This window comes from Sciurus carolinensis, chromosome 3 (assembly GCF_902686445.1).
Source record: "Sciurus carolinensis chromosome 3, mSciCar1.2, whole genome shotgun sequence".
NCBI classification, from domain to species: domain Eukaryota; kingdom Metazoa; phylum Chordata; class Mammalia; order Rodentia; family Sciuridae; genus Sciurus; species Sciurus carolinensis.
The window spans coordinates 23,578,915-23,597,994 of record NC_062215.1 but is presented as its reverse complement, the minus strand read 5'-3'; the positions used below and the strand labels follow the sequence as shown (position 1 = coordinate 23,597,994).

The window sequence follows — 19,080 nt, the reverse complement described above, 5'->3', positions numbered from 1 at the left end:
CCCTGCCACCACTGCTCTCCAAGGCTTATGAAGGCCACCAGGGCTCTCCCGGTCTCTTGGTTTCTCTCTTGTTCTTCCCTCCCCTCCTCCCCTGGAGTTTTCGGAGATGGTGCTGAGGAATGGGCACATGGAGAAAGACGACAGGTTGAGTCAAAGAGGCCTTTTCCTTTTTCAGTTCTTTGGTCCTGAAATGTTCAGTTTCAACGCATCACCTTGTGGTGGAAGGTTCTGTCAAGGTGGAGTGGCCTGAGTGGTTTAGGGCAGGGCCCATCATAGCTGTTAATTCTTCTATCTTATTTCTGTGGTGCTCCAGATGGAGCCCAGGCCTTGCGAGTACCGGGCAGGTGCACTGCCCTGAGTCTCACCCTTGGCTCATGCTATCAATTCTGTCTTACACCGGGAGCACTGGATTTCCAGCCAGCTTCAGTCCTACACTTTAGGCCCAGGACATGCCCTTCCACCTCCTCCAAGCCTTAATGCACCTGGGCAGGTGCCCTGTTCCTTTTTGTTCCCCGTTCGCTGGTTTGAATTAACATTAGTCAGTCACTGTCTCCAGGCTACAGTTCATCTGCTGATAAAGGCTGGTGGGGATCTGGCCAGGACAAAATGGGCTGTGTGGGAGATCCAGTCACCTTCTGTCACAGACGGGCCAGCCATGAGAGATGAGTGGCCTCGGCCTGGCACAGGAGGCAGGAGCACCCTGTGGGCGAGTCTTGGGGCCCCGCTTCGGCCTGTGGAGGTTTAGATTCCACTCTACCCCTTTTCACTGCGTGGCTTTGGACAACTTACTTCATTGTTGTAGCCTGTTTTCTTTCTTACATTTTTTTTTTCCCCTTCAGTACTAGGAATTGGACTCACAGGTGTTCTACCACTGACCTACCTTCTCAGTCCTTTCGATTTTTATTTTGAGATAGGGTCTTGCTAAGTTGCCCAAGCTGACCTCAAGCTTTTGATCCTCCTGCCTCAGCCTTCTGAGTTGCTAAGATCACAGGCATACGCCACCACACCTGGCTTAGGCTCAGTTTTCTTATCCCTGGAAAGTATTGAGAGGAGCCAGGTGCAATGGCATATGCCAGTAATCCCAGCAACTCTGAAGGTTGAGGCAGGAGGATCACAAGTTTGAACCTCAGCAACTTAGCGAAGCCCTAAGCAATTCAGACCCTGTTTTAAAATCAAGAAATATGGGGCTGGAGTTGTGGTTCAGTGGTAGAGTACTTGCCTGGGTTTCATCCTCAGGACCACATGTAAATAAATAAAAGATCCACTGACAACTTAAAAAAACAAATTAAATTAAAAAAATAAATAAAAAGGACCAGGGATGGGATGTAACTCAGTGTTAAAGTGCCTTTGGTTTCAATTCCTAGTACCCCCTCCCCCCAAAAAATAAAATTATTGAGAGGATTAAATGAAGTAGTACAGGTAAAGTGACTGACATTTGGTAATCTCAAATATTGGGAGTGACTGTATTAAACAATAAAATCAAAGAATGGAAATAAGAACACACTTTTGGCTTAATATAAAGGACCCTTATGGTCAGAGTAATCTGAAGAAGAAATGAGCAGCTCCTGGGCGTAGTGGGGCCTCCGTCATTGGAAATGGGCAAGCTCAGGCTGGACAGTGACAAGGACTAGAGAGAATTCAGGCATTAGGTGAGGGTTGGGCACAGAAAACCTTGAAGCTGGTCCCTGCTTCTGGACCAGCACTGTGTGACCGCTCTCCTGGTTTCTGCCACTGGGGACTGGGTGGCGAGGGTGACAGACACCCAGCCTCTTGGGACCCTCCAAGGGTAGCTGCTTTGGTTTGAGCTGGGTGACTCTTCAGAGGAGAGAGTTGTGAGGGGCCTGGAAATATGGGTATGGATCTGATGAGTGGGAGAAGGGGCGGACTATTTCAGGCCTAGAAGGGCTTGGTGGCTGCAGGGCCAAGAGGAGCCTCGGCCCCTGGTCCCGAAGTTGGCCCCAAGGCTGCTTCTTTATCCTGTGTGCCCCAGGAGGTTGGGTGCATGGTGGTGGGCATGGGGAAATTAGGAGTTCCCTCTTCCCCACCCCCAGTCTCTCCTGAAGGAGGGACCAGGGCTACTCCCTGTGGCAAGGAGCCCGGGCCTGTTAGGAGCGGAACTGGGGAAAGAAAGACTTCTTATGCCCAGTGCATTTGGGGGCGTCCGAGGGTCGAGGGAACAGTGGGGCCTTTGTCCCCAGCTGCCAGGAATCTGGCCGAGGAGCCAGTCCTAGGTCTGGCTGGGCCTTCGGCAGGCAGGTCCTCTTTGAAGTGACCCTTTCAAAGCTCACCCTGAATCTCTGGGAGGAGAGACAAGCTCGGGCAAGGCAAAGGGATGACAGAGTCCCAGTGCTGGCCTCTGTGGGGCGGGCAGGCCAGCAGGAGGCATGTGGGTCAGAGGAATGTGGCGGCTGGGGGAACATGTGGGAGCCATGTGGGAGGACAACCAGCGGGGGTCTTGGTGCCAAGTGGGGGTCACTGTAGGGAAGAGCAGAGTTCATTTTGGCTCTAAGCCTGGTTTTCATCAGTGTCCAGTGTGATTCTGTTTGATGCTGGGCTCCTAAACCTGCAACTACTGCTTCTTGGTTCATGTCCTCAAACGGTGCAAGAGCTCTGGAGGAGTCAGGGGACATGCAGGAGCCCTGGGAGGAGGAGGGTGGGGATCTGGGCCATCTGGACTTTTTCTGCTCCTCAGAGCCTGTGAAGGGCTGGAAAGGGGGATTAAATGGAGACCCCCACCCTCTATCACAGCTTCCTCATTTTCAATGTCGAGAAACTGGATTATTTTGCAAAAGAGAGGGAGGGACGATGGAGGCCAACCAGAGAGGACACATCTTTGTACGTTTCAGCTGGAGGAATATGGAGACCACCCTGTCCCTGTCTTCTCATTTGCTTCACAGGGAAACTGGGGCCTATAGAAAGCATGGGCCCAGGGAATCAAGGCACAGGAGAGGGGACGGGCAATAGTTGAGGGAAGAGACAATGGCAGGGAGGCAAAAGTCCCTCACACTGACCTGCTGAGAGGCCAGAAGGTGGGAGAGGAAGCAGCAGGTTTCTGTTGGTAGGTTCCCAGGGCTTGAGGGGGAAATGGGGTTTTGGACTGAGCAGGGATCAGGGGAATCTTGGGCAGCCCAGGTGAGAACCCTGCTTTACCCTAATGCTTTTTCTAGTTCATGCCCCCACACCCCCATCTCCCCTTGGCATCATGACACTGTACAGTCACGCGCCACGTCACCTTTCTGTCAGCGAGGTACCATGTGTATGTTAGTAGTCCCATGAGATTATATCGCCTGGTGACGTTCTAGCTGCCTTATTTTGTGTAAGTACAGTCTGCTGTTCACAGAGCGATGATATCACCCGGTGGTACTTTTCCCAGAACATATCCCCGTCATTAAGGATGCGTGACTGTCCTTGCTGTACTTGGGAAGAGTCTTCTAATCTCCCTTTGTCTTCCAGAGGCATGCCCCCCCTTGTTCCTCCCTATGAGCGGGGGAGGAGCTGAGGGCAAGAGGGTGGAGGCTTGAGGGGCTAGGGGCCACTCCGGTGCTCCCTTCTATCTTGTGCTGGCATCCGCAGAGCTGCGCCCTCATTAGTCTAATGAAGCCTGGCCCCGAGCCCCTCCAACCTGCTGCATGTGGGGAGTGTGCAGGGGCAGCTGAGCCTGGGCCCAGCGCCCAGGGGAGCAGGGAACACAGGAAACATACTACGAGGCCGGGGCTACTGGTGAGAGGGAGAAAGATCCTCTTCCTTCCCCACCTGGCCTTTTCCTCCTTCAGTGGCTTCCAGAGACTTGGGTCCCCAGTGCTAAGGGAAGATTCATCTGAGAGACTAAGTGTGGCCTGGGGGTGCTGAGGACATTCCCAGGCAAGGCTGGCATAAGGTATCCCTCCTGCTCTCTCCATAATTTCAGCCAGGGGCCATGGGAGGCTCTGTGCTTGGGTAAATCAGCCACTGAACCAGGTCTTAAAGCAAAAGGGCCTTTAGTGGGTGGGTGGCCATGACTCTCATGCCCTTCTGTTCCAGGTGCTCTCTGGCTCCTGTGACCTGGATGAATAAGACCCAGCCCTGCCCGCACAGTGGGCCTTTTCTGCTTTTCCTACTGTCCAAAAGTGGGACAAAAAGTCTACACTAAGGTTTCATAAACATAACTTGTGAGATTTGCATTTCCATTACCTGCCAATTCAGAGTGTTCCCTGTGGCTCCCCTTCCCAAAACGTTAGTGTTAAAAAGGTCCCATCTGGGCGGGGGCTATAGCTCAGTTGATAGAGTGCTTGCCAGGTCCTGGGTTCAATCCCCAGCACCACCACCGAAAAAAAAAAAAAAAAAAAAAAAAAAGGTCCCTGTACTGCAAATATAGGCTACTGTCTACTGTCTTCCTGTGATGTTGTGTGAGCCAGCATGTGGTCACAATGTGTTGACCAAAGTTTAAAGATGGAAGTGGAGTTGCTGGGTGGAATTGCCACACAGGTTGGTTAAAAAACATTGGTGATATGATTAATCTCCTTTCTCTCATCTCCTCTTTCCAAGGCTACTGTTAATTTGAAGATTTTCCCCCCTGCGTTGGAGATCTAACCCAGCGCATTGCACATGCTAGGCAAGTGCTGTACTGCTGAACTACACCCCCAACTCCCAAGTTGAGAATTTTTTAGTGAAATACTTTCTGATCAATGTTCAAGGACCATCATGAGGTGATTGCATACTTATAGGTGCAAGAAAGAAGATCTTAAGAGGGTAAATAGCTTCACTTAAGGTTATCTAAATTTAAAACCAGGTCCCAACTGGGTGTGGTGGCACATACCTGTAATCCCAGCTACTTGGGAGGCTGAGGCAGGAGGATTGTAAGTGTGAGGCCAGCCTCAACAATTTAGTGAGGCTTTTTCTCAAAAGGAAAAAAATAAAAAGGAATAAGGATATAGCTTAATGATAGCATGCCCCTGGGTTCAATTCCCAGTACCACAAAAATAAACAAATAAATCAATAATAATGGAATAAAATAAAATAAGGCTGGGGTTGTGGCTCAGTAGCAGAGCACTTGTCTAGCATGTGCGAGGCACTGGGTTTGATTCTCAGCATATAAATAAATAAAATTAAGGCCTATTGCCAACTAAAAAAAAATCTAAAACAAAATGAAACTGGGCTTTTCTGAATTCTAATCCTGTCCTTGTGGTCTCTGCTCTATTCCTTGACAAGAAGGAACCTGGGTAGGTCCACCATTTTGGGGACCTGCCTTCCCTGAACTGAGCCCTGAAATTCAAGTAGGGGTGGGCATAATGAAGGAGAGGGGAAGATGTAATCAATGGTGAATGTAGAGTATGATTACGTTCTGCTTCTCTGAGACTGTGTGCAGCCTGGGTTTGCTCTTGAGTAGTATGGAGGACCCCAGGGCTCTATCAGTAATCATGGACTGAGCCCTTCCTACTCTGAGATGCTCCAGCTCTGGGGGCAAGAGACTTCACTGAGGAGATGAGACTTGCCAATGCTTGAGAGATATTTGCTGGGATGTCCGAGTAGACATTAGTAACTTGCCCAAGGACACAGGTGGAAATTGGAACTGAGTTGGGACTCAAACCCTGGTTCCTTCTAATCCTCTTTAGGAATCCCCCACTGCCCCCACAATGGGGACTGAACTCAGGATGTCACGCATGCTAGGCAAGTGCTCTACCCCTGAATTACACCCACAGCCCATGTTTAGGAACTTATTTTTTAATTCTGGGGATTGAATCCAGGAACACTACCACTGAGCTATATCCCCCAGCCCTTTTTATTATTTATTTTGAGACAAGGTCTCTCTAAATTGCTTTGGACCTCACTGAGTTGCTGAGAATGGTCTTGAACTTGTGATCCTCCTGCCTCAATCTCCCAAATGTCTGGGATTACAGGTGTGCCCACTGTATCTGTGTTTATGAACTTTTAAATACTATGCTCTACAGCTCCTTTATGTCGTGCGTGTCTTATCTCTTGTTCTTTATGAAGTCAGGAATTGCCTTTATTAATTTTTAAAAATCCTTTGTGGACTGCTGTAGTAAGATCTGTTGAGCGACTCCTATGTGCCAGACATTCACACTGAGTCCTTTCAGATTCCTTTTACAGCTGAGGAGACTGGCTTGGAGACGGAAAGAACTTGACCTGGGTCACCCAGTTGAGACCTGAACTCTGCCTGGACTCTTTGACTTCTTTCCCTGGTGTCCTGCCATGCCACCCCCTGCCTACTGCCAGGCTCTTGGTAACACCCAGTCAGTAGACCCAGAATGAGAGGAAGGGGAGCTGGGCTCTGACATTAACTGATTTGTTTGGGGGCACCCAAGGGCAGGACAGGGCCGTGGACTGCGTCTCCTGCATCTGAGCTCAATGCGTGTCCCACTTGTGGTTACTGATGAGGAAAAGGGACCGGGTCAGTTGTGATTTCTCAAGCGCCGAGCTGTGTGTCAGACCTGGGAGCTTCCGGAGGTGAATCTGACTCATAATGCTGGGGTGGTCAGGGATGGTATCCTAAGGAGGCAGAGCCTACTAGGGCATTGACCAAAGAGGATGAGAGGATTCCAGAATGCGTACTGCGTGGTTGGGATTTCAGCCACGGATGACCAGAAGAGATCTCCAGCCTTGGGAAATGCAGCCACAGCGGGGTGGCAGGGGCCTGCCTGGTGGCTGAGGGCTGGGCACCGCCTTTTGTTGAACGCCAGTTTTGCCCACGTTCCCGGACCGGCAAGGATCCTCCAATCAGAGATGCCCGCAGCGCTTTCTTTGTGTCTCATTTGCATGACCGCACCCTTCACCCAGCTCAGCGCCTGATCCCCAGAAGTGTGCTTCCTCGGCCCCCTGTGGAAGCGCGCCTGGGAAGGGTGGGTGGGGGCTGCTGCGGGAAGGGCGGCCCTGGGCTGCTAGCCTGGCGGCACTATTCATAGCTCAGGGGCTGGCGTACTTCGCATACTTGGCGTTTCTGCAGTCTGGATGGCTCGTCCTCCTCTCCCTCCGCTCCCTTCTTCTGTTCCCCTCTCCCCTCCTCCCACCACCCTCTCTCCCACCTTGGCCCTCTCAACCAGTTTTCTTGAAATCTAATGTCCTAGCTGCCACGTCGTGACTGAGGGCGCATAAGGAAACCGAGGTCCCAGAGAGGGGCGTGCCTTCGTGCCCCTCCTAGAGGGAGAAACTGGTAGCAGTGAGGCGTAAGGTGGCGAAACGCCTGGGGCCCGCCGGCCGACTGGAAGACACACCTTGAATCCCCGCTGACCCTAGCTATGGCCCTGGCGAATTCCTCTGTTTTTGAGTTGGGGAAGCTGTTCAGAAACTGTCAGGCCGAGCCGCGGCGGTTAGGAGACCAGTTACGGGCAGAGGGGACTGTGGATGGGGTGGGCAAACGCTGAGTCTCAGGACGCGGGCGTGGCATGTTTGAGATCCAGGGAGGGAGGCCCGGTGGCTGGAGGGGGCCACTGGGGTGAGGCACAGAGCTGCAGAGGAGAAAGCAGCCTCCCTTCTCTCCCCTGTCCTTACTCCCTTATTCCAGAACCCCTACTTCTGCACATGCTGCTGAGGAAGGGGTGGGGGCGCAAATGCATGGACAGAGAGCGAAGCACCCCTGCTCCAGGGAGAGAGAGCCTGACAGCCCTCTTCATTCCCCTGAGTTCAGAAACAGTGCGCTGTGCACCCCTGCGCAAAGCAGACATGGTCCTGGCCTTCCGGGACTCACCACCGAGCGGGAGAAATCGGTAAAATAGCCTCATAAATACATAAACACCAACTCGGACATGGTGACACACACTTGTAATTCCAGCAGCTCAGGACACTGAGGCAGGAGGATTGCCAGTTCAAAGCCAGCCTCAGCAACTTAGCAAAGTCCTAAGCAACTCAGTGAGACCCTGTCTCTAAATAAAAGACAAAAAAGGGCTGGGGATTTGACTCGGTGTCTAAGTGTTCCTGGGTTCAATCCTGGGTACCAATTAATAATAATAATAATAATAATACCACCAAATAAAATAACAACAACAATAATAATAAAATTAAAAGATGAGGGCTAGGGATAAAACTCAGAGGTAGAGTGCTTATCTAGTAGGTGCTAGGCTCTGGGTTCAATTTTTAATACTGGGAAAAAAAAGAAAAATATATAAACACTGATAATGAGAGGGTGTGCCAGGACCTAACCTGGTCTGAGGAGTTGTATCTGGGCAAGTGTCATTTTTGCTGAGAGTTCCAGGGTGGGCAACAGATAGAATAAAGTGTCCCTTGGTGAGGCAGGAAAGGAGTGGGAGAAGATAAAACAGCATTCCAGAAACAGCATGTGCAAAGGACCTGAGGCTGGAAGACTGCCTGGTTCTTACAGGAACTGGAGGAAGCCAGAGTGGCCAGAGCATGGAGAAAGGGGGAATAGTAGGTGTGGAGGTCAGAGGATGGACTGTCAAGGGCCAGAGGGTGACAGAGCAGCTTGGTTGGAGTAGGGTGGTGAAGGTGAAGAAGTGGGTGGGCTTGGGAGACATCAGGGAGCAGAGCCACCCTGAGGCTGGGACGTAGGACTGGGGATGTGAACTTCTCCATTTATTAGTTCTTAGAATGTGTTCCTGGCAATTTTGCCCGGTGGCTCTCCCTGCCTTTATTTTGTAGTTGAACAAATAAGAAAATCCGTGTGACCTTGAGAGATGATCTTGATGTCCCACAGTCAGAAAAGGACCAGAGCTAGTAACACTGGCAAGTGTGGCCCTTTCTCAATGCTAGGACAGCAGTCCTCAGTTGCCTCCTATCCTCCACTCCTCCATGCCCTGTGGGTGAGCCTGGTATTTTTACTGAGCACTGGACTGGGTGGGGGCCAAGAGGTCCAGGCAGTGGGTGGTGGTGGCACCTCTGTTTCAGGAACCTTCTGCTATTGACAAGGTAGTGTCTGGCACATAGCAAGCACTTAGTTGTCTATTTCTATTGTGCCTGTTATGTCCCCAGATGTGGGACCAGGCAAGCTGATGCAGGGGTTCGGGTTTGGGCCAGAGATGATGTGCCTGTCCTTTTCTGACCCTGGAGCCTAGCCTAGAGGCCATCCCAGCTCCCAGCTGCAGAGCCACCATCCCCTGCTTCTGCTGCATCAGTTTGGACTGGGGGGAGGTTCAGTTCACAGGTAGGGCCATGTGTGAAGGGGAACCTGGGCAGGTTGGGCAGAGCTAGGGTGAGGGGGTGGGTGGTTTCAGGGGTGGGGCTAAGAGCCTATCCCTGCAGGGAGCCCCATGTGCCCTGGGGGAGACTTTCGAAATCTGCTGAAACCTGCCCAGAGAGGGAATGTGGTCTCAGCTTGACTAGGACTGAGCTGAAAGAAACCAGTGGGTGCACCTGTTGCCTCTGCCCAGGTGGTCAAATAATAGGAAGAACTTCCGGAGGGGGACCACAGGGTGATTCACAAGCCAAGTTCCCAGTTTCCTCTGAAATGAAATGTCCAGGTGGGGAATGGATGTGACCATTTGGGAAAAGAAGCATCACAAGCAACCTCCTTCCTCTGGTAATGACTGCTCCTTGCTCCATCTCGTCTAACAAGGGTCTTCGGCTTCTCCTCGGTTCTCCTGGACCAAAGGGAGACCCCAAGGTTCCACAGGTGATCTGTGCTTCCGCAGGGGACGTTTCTCTATAGGAAGTGGGGAGGGGTGAGGCTGGGGCTGAGGACCTGAAGAATGCAATGTGACGGGGGAACAGGCTCAGGAATGAGGGCACCTTGCTGGAAGGGCAGGAAGGTGTGCCAGAGCTGGGCCAGCAGGGGGCTCTGTGGCCCACAGAGATGCCTGCCCTGCCGGCTGGATGACAAGACTGCATCCTTCAGTGTGTAGGCAGTTTCCTTGGAGCCTGTGAGGACAGGGACAGGTCTCTGCTGGCTCACTCTGTGTGTATAAGGTACAGATGGTAACTGTCAGCTTGTGCGGTTGAAACAGATGTGCGCGCGCTCCATGGGTTAGGTCAGGACGTGGAAGAGTTTCTATCACCATCCATCCAGCCTGATGGATGGGAGGCCCCCATCAACACCATGGACCTTCAGTGCAGAAGGTTCAGATTTCCCCACAGCCTGGGAGCTTCCCCTGTGCAGGGATCCCTGGGACCCTGAAGATGACAGTAGGGGCAGTGAGAAGGTGCAGACTGGGGTGGGAGGGACAGGTCCTCCAGGCAGGCAGCCTGCAGCTAACCTGAGCACACTCTGTGGGCAGGGCCTGCTCCTGGGTGCCAAGGGGAGACCTGCTGTTCCTCCTCCTCCTCCTTTTATTTTTCCCCCTTCAGTGCTGGGGATTGAACCCAGGGGCACCCTGCCACTTAGCTATGTCCCTAGATCTTTTTTTTTTTTTTTTATTTTGAGATGAGGTCTCACTAAGTTGCCCAGGCAACTTAAACTTTCAATCCTCCTGCTTCAGCTTCCCAAATAGCTAGCACTACAAGCGTGTACCACTGTGCCTGGCTCGCTGGTTTTTTTTCAATAAAAAATATGAAATTTACTATTTTACCTTTTTTTTTTGTTTTACAGTGCTAGGGATTGAACCCAGAGCCTGCTCATGCTAGGCATGTGCTCTACCACTAAGCTACATCCCCAGCTCATTTTTTAAAAATTCATTTTTAAAAAATATTTTTTTTAGCTATAGATGGATGCATTCTCTTTATTTTATTTATTTATTTTTATGTGGTGCCGAGGATTTTGAACCCAGTGCCTCACATGTGTTAGGCAAGTGCTCTACCACTGAGTTACAACTTCAGCCCCTAAAAAACTCATTTTTAAGTGTATAGTTCTATGGCTTTAAGTATATCACATCATTGTGCAAATGCACCACCTTCCATCTCCAGAACTTTTTTCATCTTTTCAAACTGAAATTCTGTAGCCATTAAATAATAAGTCCCATTCTCCCTTCCCCCAGCCCCTGGCAACCAGCATTCTACTTTCTGTCTTTGTGGATATAAATATCTCTTAAAAGTGGAATAGTACGACAATTGTCCTCTTGCGCCTGGGTGATTTCATGCAGTATGATGTCTTCAAGGCTCATCCACATTGAAGCATGTCTCAGAATTTCATTCCTTTTTAAGGTTGAATAATATCCTATTGTATGGCTATACCACATTTCTATCATATGCACATACCACATTTTTGTTTATCCATGTCTCCTTAGAATTGGAATTGCTGGATCATAAGGTAATTCTATATTTAATTTTTCTCCATCCACAGATAATTTTTGAAAGTCACATACCACCAGAGCATATCAATTTTTTTTCCTTTTGCAGTACTTGAGATGGAACCCAGGGGCGCTCTACCACTGAGCTATATCCCCAGTCCTTTTTATTTTGAGACAGGGTCTCGCCAAGCTGCCCAGATTGGTCTTGAACTTGCCATCCTCCTGCCTCAGCCTCCTGAGTGGCTAGGATTACAGTGTGCCACCGTATCAGCATTCATTTTTGAAAATCAAACAGCTGTTGTCTTTAGGGATCTGTCGGTCCAGTGGGGGAGGCTGAGGCCATGCCCTTGAGCTGTCTCCAATCTGGGGGAAAGACATTCTGAGGCCATCCATGCCCTCCAGGAGACCCTAGACTGATGTTTGTCAGGGAGGAAGCCCTTCCTCTCAGGGAACTCTGAGTCTGATGGGGGAGGCATAGCCTCTTCCCTTTGGGGAATGCACAGACAGGCCCAGAGACTGGAATGGACGTATAGAGGGCCTAAGACTGTCCAGGGACTGCTGGGTGGAGTGAATTGGCCTGGAGAGGGTCCGTGGCGGGCTCTGTCCCATGGCCGCCTGCGGTCGCCCAGCAATGACCCTGGTGTTTACTTTGTGGCTGGCTCCAGCCTCACCCTCTTCTGCAAGTGCTCATTTCCCACCATGAGAAAAGATGCTCCTCTTTGGTCTCCCCACCCTCGGCGTCCTTCAGGCGGGCCCCAGCCCCCCTGCTGGGTGGAGGTCCTGCCAGTGTGGCACTTTTGCCATGCTCCTTGCCTGCTGGGAGCAGACTCATCCTGAGGTCTCATGTCAGCCCACTCTTTCCCACTCCCAAAAGGCCTGTAAGCTAGGACTCTGGGTTTGCCAAAGTTGTACTACTGCTGTGAACTGGAAGCTCCTGAGGATCCGGGTACTTTGGAGGCAACAGCATGGCAAGAGCCTGTGGGAGCCTGGGATTGGCGGGAGGTATGGAGATGCCTGCGCCAGTGACTTTGCCTGGGTCTGTAAGTGCCTGTGTGTCTGGATACAAATGTGACTGGGTATGGGACAGTGATCCTCCAAAAGGCAATCCAAAGAGCTGGCATTTATCAAACCCCTACTATGTGCTCTGGGTCTGTGCTACAGCTTTCTTTGACTTAATCCTCCCAATGACCTTTGAGGTGGAAGGTAGTGCCATCACCATTTTATTGGTGAAGAGCCAAGGCTCAAAGAGGTTGGGTAACACATCAGGGTCTCACAGCTAGAAGGTGGAGACTGGGACACAGACCCAGTGGTCCTGGACTCCAGAGCCCGCTGCTAACCACTGTTTGGAATTGTCTCTGCCCCTCCCCAAGGTGGTGGGTTGTCTCACATGATGGCTCTCCCCACCCCCAGCCTTATTTTGACCCTGGACCAGTTTGAGGGAGAGGGAGTGAAGTGTCACATTCTATACCAACCCAGGGCAGGAGTGGCTCTAGAAGGGAATCTGGGGAGACCAATTAAACCACCCCCTGCCCACTGGCCAGACCCAGAGCAGGGTCCCAAGCTCTCATGGTGCAGGGTTTTGTGCACACTGAGAGTGCTGGGGAGGCAGGCTTGCTTGGCCGGCTCATCAGCTTGGCCTGTTGGGGCATGTCAGGTGGCAGCCTGTAGCCAGCAGTGCTGGGAACCAGGCATCTGAATGGGGCTAAAGGGTGGAGGAGGGCTGAGGAGGTGGCCGCCCTTGAGGGAGGAGACTGGGGCAGGGGTCAGAGGAGTGGGTAGGTATTGCAGGCCTGCATGCTTGGGATGGCGCTGCCGGTGGGTTTGCCCTGCCTGTGTGTGAGGTTGTGGGGTGGTTAGAGGGTTGGTGTCTGGTGGTGCACGGGACCAGCTGGAGCTTCATAAATTCTGGATGATTCTTTGTGGGTGGGAGCACTGTTGACCTTGTGGTTTGGGGCCTACATTCTAGAAGGTGCTGAGCAAGCCCCAGGGGAAGGAAAAGCAGGCTGAATTGACCCTGAACCCCTCTCTCTTGCTTCCTGAATCACGCTCCCTCTCCCTGTGGCAGTATCAGTTTCCCTCTTTGTCATATCCTTGACCCTCTGGCTCCAGGATGCTCTCCTCCCATTCCCCAGTTCCTGGTTGCCTGGTTCCTAATGGCAGTTGCAGGCTTTGGCTTCTCCAAGTCCCCATCTCCTGGGAGGCCTCTGCCCACCCTCAAACTGGCCCCTTCCCAGATAGAAGAGGCCCTGCCCCTGATGTAAGGACTTACTTGGTGGAGGCCAAGGCCACTTGCTGGCTGGGAGGGCCTGAGTCTGGAACTTAGAGATCCCCACAAAAGGTTTCAGGACCTGGAAGACATTCCCAAAACAACTGTAAAAATCCCTGAACGCGTGCAGGGACTACAACTGTCTTAGTCTCTAAGGCGTCCCAGCTCCTGGCAGTAGCAACACTCCTCAAGATGTGATTGAATGGATTAACGAGAGAGTAATGGAAAGAGATCTGGGTTAGGGCTTAGAACCCTGGGGCATGATCCCAGCTTCATAAAAGTGAGGCCTTGAACCAGCCACTTGTCCTCTTTGAGCCTCAGTTTCTGTAACTGAAAAATGGGTATTAAGAATAATCCCTGGAAATCCAGGGTTTGGAGTACAGGTCAACTGAGAACAAGTGAAAGTGCCTTGCAGTATTAAAGGATGATGTCTCTTTGGGAGAGAGGGAAGACCTGGATGGGATGCCTTCCCTTGGGGGTACAGCCTCTAAGCCCCTCCCTAGGGACCCAAGAAGAGGTTGAACGGATTTTGCAAGCTGGTCAAACTAGAGGGGGATGGGAGGGACTGCTCAGCAGGGTAGTTCCTGATGGGGGGGAGGAAGCTGGGCAGGGTGTGGGGGGAGGATTCGCTGGGCAGGAAGGCTTGGAATAGAATCTCAGCTACGTCTGGTATTTCCCAGCCCTTGGCCCCCTCCTCCATGGCCCTCTGGGGCCCACCCCACATTCCTTTCCCAGAGGAAATGGGGGAGGGAGGTGGCTCCAACTGGCCTAGAGGATCATTTATTCAAACTATGTACCATCTTTGAGGCCCTACTGTGTGCGCCCACACCCTCCTGAAGGAAGTCCCTGCTTTCATTGCCAGGCCTTGCTGCCCCTGCCAGGTTAGAGGGCAAGATGTGGGCATGGTATATGGCTCATCCTTTTAAGCTCCCCGTAGGCACTGATACAGAAACCCCAGACCTCCTCTCCACCTCTGTCCTTCTGCAGCCCCCAGAACCCTCTGCAGTCTTGATAATGTTCTAATCTTGAGGCATAAGCAGCACCTGTTGGTGCATGGGTCACATGAAGGGACAGGCTTTCATTTCCTTAGGTCTAGGGAATGGACTTGCAGCAAGAGTAAAGGCAGGCTTTACTGACTGCTTCCTGGGACAGCAGACCAGACTGGGGGCTGAGGATTCTAGAGGCCTTTGTCCTCACTCCAGAGTGTAATCCGACTGAAGACACCTTGGTGGTCTATGAGGGTCTGGCCCTGGCGGGGAGGGTGTGTGTGACAGGAAGGTGCAGGGCAAGTGAGGGCAGGAATTAGCCAGTCCCAGAATCCTTGATTTTCTAGCGATTGAGGGGCAAGGAGAAGGTGCAGATGGAGATCCTGTGTCCTGCTGTCCCTGACTACCCTGGCTGTCCCTGACTCCGGTCCTTTCCTGCTTGCCCCCTAAGTCCTCCTGACTCAGCTGTGGCAGCTGTGCTCTTCCCGTAGGGCTTCCGCCAGGGTGGGGGTGGGGGTCCAGCTCCTGCATGGGGCCCGCAAGCGGCAAACAGGAAACAGGAGAACAAAACCGCTCCCTGGCTGACACAGGGACCGCCCCAGGCCTCACCCTCACCCTTCCTCCTCTCTGCCTTCTCCCTCGGTGATCCTACCCACCCCAGGGTCCTCCCTCTACCCCTACTCTCCTCTTTTCCCACTGCATCATGTTCATCGGCCCCCTTCCCCTCCCTTGGCCCCTCCACCTCCCCTTCCCTTCCTAGACCAAGTACCTCTCACGTGGGCTACCTTCCTGGCAGGTCCTCCCTGGAACAGTGGATGACAGGATGGGGGAGGGAAGAGGGAGTCCGACTTCTTGTGCTTGGGTCTCCCTTCTGGTAGCTCCTCCCAAAAGGCCCAATCCCGTTACTCTTCCTCTCAGATTCCTCCTAGATTTGGGAGCAGGGAAGGGTTGGAGCTGTCTCCCTTCCTTGGCTGCTGGCTAGGATTCAGGAATAAGATCCAAAGTAGGAATGAGGGGCTTGGGGTTGGTGGCCCTGTACTGTCATAGCAAACTGAGTGCTCTTGGATCTGTTTCCTTCTCTACGAATTGAGGCATAGTAATGGCCCTGGGCCACAGTGAGTGGCTGTAGTGATAGGCATGTTGTTTATAAACAGTCATGTGAGATAGAAATGGTGGTGATGATTCCACACACACTCTGCCAGCCCACCCCAGGAAGGGGAAGGGGCCCCGAGAAAAGAGAGAGAGCCAGGAAAGGGGAGGTGGCTAGGGTCTGGCATTCATGTGGGGCTTCCTGTCTGACACTTTTGGAAGGTGGGCTAGGGGCCAGCTTGGAGTCAATTGTTGGCTTAGTGGTGGTCCCTTTACTAGAGCTAATGGGCAAGGTCCTAGGGAAGATGGATAGAACATTTCCCCATGGAAGTGTGTGGGGGGTCTAATCACTTTGGCATGGGGTGTAGAGTGGCATAGTGCTCTGCTGGGTAGTGTGTGTGAGAGACCTGAGGGGACATGACAGAGATGCAGGGAATAGTGTGCTCTGCAGGGCGTGCCTGTCATCCATCTGCCTGCATGGGGTGTGTGGGGTCTCTGGGGTCTGTAGGGTTTGGTGTACTTTCAGGAACATAGTGGGTATGCTTACCAGTGTGTCTCTGTGGGGCGTGTCACTGTATGCCTGAGTGTATGTGAGGGGTGGTGTGTTTCTATAGGGAGTGTGGACAGAGGGTGTCAGGTGGATAGGTGTGTGTGTGTGTGTGGTGTGGATCTGTACAGAGTAGGAGGGGTGTGTTGATGTGTGTGCAGCTCTGTGAGGCACCTGTAGTGCATGTGTGAATGTTCCTTTGGGAGCATGAAGCTGTCCTGTGCGTGTGCGTACCGGGACGGTTCAAGGCTTGAGGTTCGGGTAGAGTGTGTGAGTTTTTGTGTGAGCGGGAGAGTGTGGTCTATGCCTACGTGCATGTCAGTGTGGGGACCGTACAGTGCTTTCAGCATGTGTGGGTGTGTGAGTGTGTGGGTGTGTGGGATCCGGGCGACCGCGCACGGGAGCCGCCCCGGAGGGGGAGGCGTCTGCCCTGTGCTACTCGCCGGCGTGTCCGGGCTCCGGCTCCGGCGCCTTCAGCCAGGAGGTGCGGGAGGCGCGGCGCCGCTCCAGCCGTCCTGCCGCCGTCCGCGCGGGCCGTCCGTCCCCTCGGGGCTCCCGGGCCCCGGGCCCGTGGCTCTGGGGGGCAGGCGGGGACCCCCGGGGTTCGCCTGCTGCCCGGGGGTCCGAAAACGCCTCCCGGTGGGCGCCGAGCAGCTGCCGCGGGGCCCCGCGCGGCGCGCCCCGCTCCGGAAGCCAGGCCCGGGGCTCGCTGGGGCCGGGGCGGCGGCCGGGCGCGAGGGCCCCCGCTGGCTGCGGCGCTCGTGGGCAGCGCGGTGTGGCGCGTGGAGCGCGCAGGGGCCGGGGGCTGGCGCTGGGAGCGCGCCGTCGGCGTGGACTGCAGCGCCCCGGAACCGCGCTGCCTCTGGCTTCCCTGCCTCGGCCACAGCGACCGCAGCGCTCCCGGGTCGCGCGGGGCCAGGGTGAGCGCCGCGGGGGACGGGGGCCAGGGCAGATCTTGTCAGGGGCTGGGGGCCAGCGGGTCACCTTCGAGCTGTGCGCACCCGGCATTCCGGGACTGAGGTCCTTGGACTGGGGAGTGTGTGAGAAATTGAGAGAGATGGGGGTGAGAGTGGCAAGGTTAGTGGCGTGGAGCTTTCCCAGAGGTTGCTGGATGAGAACCCCAGTGTGGACGGTGGCATCCAGTTATCTCAGTCCTTTAGGTTTACAAGCAGTGGAAGGATGGTAGGGACCTGCTTGTAGCAGACGCTGGGGCATCTAGGAATCCGAGAGTGGTTGGGCCGGTGGGGACCCCAGCCAGGCACCGGCTAGCAGTGGGCACCACCCCACTCTCCCCCTGGTAGGGAACCTGGACACAGGCACACCAGGGCTTCCTAGTGGACAGAGGAGGCTGAGGTGGCAGAATGGTCCCCAGCAGGTAATGAGTGCTCTCGTGTGAGACTGGTGGGGCTGGGGGCAGTGTTTCTGATGTCCCGGATCTATTGGGCTGGTAGGGCGTGAGTCACAGTGGGCACCATGCCCAGCCTGAACACTGTGCTTTCTGCAATGACCTCTTTATGCTCCTGGGGGGAGGAGCAGGACTCCTGGGTTCTAGTTCCTGGTGTTGCCAACCCACCACTCATGCACTTCAGTCTAATGTGTAGCCTAGGGCCATCTGCCTTTCTACCATTAATTGATATTTCTAGATGTCTCTTTCCTGACATGAGAGTGAGTGTGTTTGGAAATCGGTCTGGGCCAGGAGAATTTAATCAGTATGTCCCTGTGCCCCCTGAGTGTCTCCCTTTTCTTCCCCTTGTCTCTGTGCCTGTATTAGAGAGGTAGAGTCTGGTGTGTGTATGAGCCAGTTCAGTCGCCTTTCTAGTTCCCATTGCTGGGTCTTTCTGATTCTATGCCTATCACCCCCCTTCCCCTCAAGATGAGAGCAAGACCCAGTGTTATCCCAGGTCTAAGGGGAGGAGAGGAAATATGCTTGTATATTAGTATGAAGGATTGTGGTTAAATCTAAGGAAGAACTTTCCATAGGGGAGTCTTCAGCTCTAACTGGATCTGTGGTGTCTCCTCTTCAAGTAGGGGTGTGGCAGGGGGATTACTGACATTCCCAGGGGCCTAGTTGGAAGAGGTGGGGGAAGGGGGCCTGGAAAGAAAGAACAGAGGAAAGGGAGAGGCAGAGATAAGGGGGGTGGACAGTAGTGCTCGGGTTAGAAGGGAACTGTGCAAAGAAGGCATGCCCACTGTCCTGGATTACAGGCAAGTCCCCCCAGGGAGTGGCACCCCCAGGCAGCTGGCAGCTCCAGGCAGGATGTGTACAGGGGAAGAGGCGGGGGGCGTGCGGGGACCTGTCCCAGCCACTTCTCATCACTGGGGCAGCTGGTGGCTTAAACCTTAATCCAGGACACCAGCAAAACAATGGGCCCTGCAAACAGCCTCAGCTCTGAGCCTGGGTGAGGGGTGGGCAGAGGGCCGCCCACACTAGGGAGGAGCAGGGTTTTCTGTAGGAGGGGCAGTTGGGGGGTGGGTGGTCCCCAAGGTCCTCTTTTTTCTCTGATCAGTTCCTTGCCAGGTCAGCAGAGATAGAAAAATCCAGGGGATTTCAGACAGCAGAATTTCCAAAGAATTTTCTCTCTGTTCCCTGGACCTCCAGGGGGTGTGGGGCTCAGTGGAAGAGACGAGCTTCCATTAACAAGGTAGAAGGAGATGATGGAACATCACTGGATTTCCTGTCTGATTCTGGCTTCCTGTACTGGGGTGGCCCAGTTTTTGCTTGGATTCTGCTGGGGATGGGGAGCTCACAACCCCAAATCTGTGTTTCTCCAGACTCTATCACATTTCACATTAGACAGTTACTAAGTTACTCAGCCTCCTGTATCTTCCACCTGACTCTGTCCTCTGGGACAGAGGGCTGGTCACGAGTACTGGCTCTGCCTTCATGGGATGTGTGAACAGGAAGGTGGGTAGATGCTTAGATGAACTTCTTAGCATCTCTGCACTGGGTTGGCAGGTGTTTTGGGGCTTCCTTCAGTTATCGAAAGGGGAGCTTTACAGTGAGTGTGACCTCCTTTCCCCAGAACTGGGGGGCTTATTTCCTCACGACCCAGCCACCCAGCCTTTCTCCCCTTAGTGCAAGCT

The 19,080-nt window shown here is 53.3% G+C and overlaps 1 protein-coding gene across 5 annotated transcripts in view; it reads left to right on the top strand.

The window, feature by feature from the left end:
• Positions 1 to 19,080, top strand: part of Arhgap23 (Rho GTPase activating protein 23) — an 85,216-nt gene that overhangs the window by 14,967 nt on the left and 51,169 nt on the right. Inside the window, exon 1 of one of the 5 annotated variants that reach the window (XM_047544138.1) lies at positions 16,469 to 16,916. The exons of the other annotated variants lie outside the window; for them this stretch is intronic. The gene's annotated coding sequence lies outside the window, so the exon portion shown is untranslated. Of the gene's footprint in view, positions 1 to 16,468; positions 16,917 to 19,080 lie in introns of those variants that run through there. 5 annotated transcript variants of the gene reach the window in all.